Genomic DNA, 2,854 nt, shown 5'->3' on the forward strand with positions numbered 1-2,854 from the left:
TCCTTAGATGAGGGGCAGACAGGCATGCAGATGCTTTATTGCAAAGAATTTCAAATCTGTGGAGTTTATTAATTTAACATAAAACCCCACTGCTATCAGCTCAGTTTCATGATACAAGTTTCCCTGACATAAATAAAATCACAGTGGAAGAGCCTCTTTGCCTGGGACGCAGTTACAGTTTCTTTGAGAAAAAGTGATGGGATAATCTAGGCAACTATTGTAGGACAATTCTCCTGGACATGGTAACCCCAACGACTTCCCTCTGGGAATATATAAGAGCTACGGATGGATATTAGGACAAATGATGAATTGTCATTGCTGTACGAAATTACCTTAACTAGAGCTGGCAAATGTTTTTTTCACCACATTTGGCCTAGCTCCATTATGAACACTATGGTCGTTTTGGTAGAAGACACAGAAACTTACAAAAAATCATCCTTTAAAACAATCGAGCAACGTCATCTTAAGAAGAGCTATTTCCTGAAGTTTATGTACGAGATATTCAACGTCTTAACTGGAAAGAAAAAACACAGCAAAACCCCACATTGCCAGAGGAACACACGTTTTAAATGACCTTAACATTAAGAAGAAGTTTGCTACCCAAGTGAGTGAGACTTGGCTAATCTGGAACTGTGGGTCAGAGTGGAAACTTGGAGGCAGAGAATGTTCCCATGTCTGAGACTTCTAGAGAGGCCGCAGAACATGTCACTTCCATCCAAGCCTAGAGACAGGTTTCTCTACCAGTGAAGCTTAGGTAGAGAGGACCATAGTTCTCCAGCTGAAATGATCTATTACCGGGGCAGACAGGCATCTCCCTGCTGATGAAAAATGAAGGAGCTGATTTAATGATAGGATGGTTGGCCACCACTACAATGCTTTTACCATGTTGTCTCTAGAGCATGATCAACAGCAATAATGCCATCCATGTATAAATACCACCAGCATTAGCCTGCAGGGTTGGCTGTTTTCCTACTGACTCTTTGTTTACACTACAAAATAAATTTGAATGTATCAAATTCAAATTTGTAACACTGGATTTTATAAGGTCAAAGTTGAGTGTCCGCACTTCCCCACAAAGTTGACTTTGTGTGTCCCCACTGTCACCAAAGTTCGACTGTTCCAGCAGTGCATTGCAGGAACCTATCCCACAGTTCCCTGAGCCCTGTTGCATGGCTTTTTTTGTTGTTGTTGTTGCTGCATTATTGAAAACATTCCCTGCAAGTTGTTGTGGTGTGTATGATGTCACCTTCCCACATTGCATTGCCCTCAAAGCAAATGGCCATTTTTCAGAAGTCTCCTTCCCCAATCAGATAGTGTTTGAGTTGTCTACATCATGGATATTTTAACCAAATGTGCCCTGGTAGCACCCACTGTCATCTTCCCAGACTGCGTTGCTCTCATTCCCCTCCCTTTGAAACCAAAAGGTCAATTTTCAGAAGGAAACTAGGAAAAGTGGGGCATCCCAGAAGGCATTGGTATCCAGTGGTTAGCATCACTCAGAAGAAGAGAAGGACAGAGTGCCTTGCTTTCTAGTGGTTAGGCTCTCTTCCTCTGTTGAAAATCAGTGGTCCCCTGGGAAAAGAGCACCTTTCATGGGGCACTGCAGCAAGTCAGGGAGCTGGCAATCCCACCTGTTAGGGTGTCTGTCCTCCAGGTGCCTGTGACATGCTAAGAGGAACTTCAGTGGTCCCCTGGGGAAAGAACTCCTTGAGAGTAAGGCTCCTGAGAAATCTGTGCAGTAGCCAAACGGATCGGTAAAGGTGCTCAGGCTACAATAATCTATGAGCATTTCAGGAAACCTGTACATTTACTTGTGTTCTGTGGGGCTGGGCACCTGTTGTCCCCACTCAAGAATTATTCTGCCTATGAATAGCAAGGATGACTTTCCCTGTTCTGACTGCGCCATGTTAACAGAAACCTCAGTGGTTTCCCTAGCGAAACACTTTTTAGGGTTCAGGGCAGCAAGGCAGAGAGCTGTCAGTCCCACATATTATGGTGTCTTTTCTCCAGGTGTCTGTTTCCCTCTGTGAAATGCAGCAAACAGGACACTGCAGAGACTGTGCGGCTCCCCTGAGCCACATGCTTTGGGAAGTGTCGGGGTGGGGGCACAATATGTCTATTTGCAAGGTTGGCCCCCCAAACCTCTGCAGTCAGAGGATCCTCAGAGGCTCCTGTTAGCATGGTGCAGGCACCAGGATATAGGGAAGGCCCCATGGGGTGAGGGAGGCAGCCAGGGGCTTCTGTTGATGATCAATGCAACTGCAAGCCTCAGAAAATGTTGTCCATGGGGGAAGACTTCCCCCTGCTGGTGACAGCAGCCCCCAAAATTCTTTGCCGCGGCAGGAGACTTCCCTCCTGCGACAGCCAGCCCTGGACAATCGTTCCTGCTTTTGGAGCCTTCGCCATTCACAAGCCAGGACACGCTGCTGTCTGGAAGCATTGGCCACACTATACCACAGGCACATGTTTTTCTTGGATCAGGGCTATGATATCGTTGGTCATGTGATATGGTTGGGCAGGGGATAGACCCATGAGTGCATGGTGCCTGTGGGGGATGGGGGGCTGCCCCTGTACAAATGTGACCCACAGAAAAAAAGTTTCTCAGTCTCTCATACAAGCATGACCCCCACAGATTTGCCACCACTTGGCGTGGTGAGGTGGGGGCTGGCCTGCCACATGGTGCCTGCAGGGGGCTAGCCACATGGCGAGGTGGAGACTAAACCCCCGACTGCATGGCACCTCATTTCCATCTCCTTCCCTTGTTTAACTTGCTTCTGACAAGAGGAGGGTGATGTGAAAAGAGGTGATTTCCTCCACGTACAAATGTGAAGCACTGAAAAAAAACATCTCAGCC

Source organism: Carettochelys insculpta, chromosome 7, assembly GCF_033958435.1.
Source record: "Carettochelys insculpta isolate YL-2023 chromosome 7, ASM3395843v1, whole genome shotgun sequence".
In the NCBI taxonomy this organism is placed as follows: Eukaryota; Metazoa; Chordata; order Testudines; family Carettochelyidae; genus Carettochelys; species Carettochelys insculpta.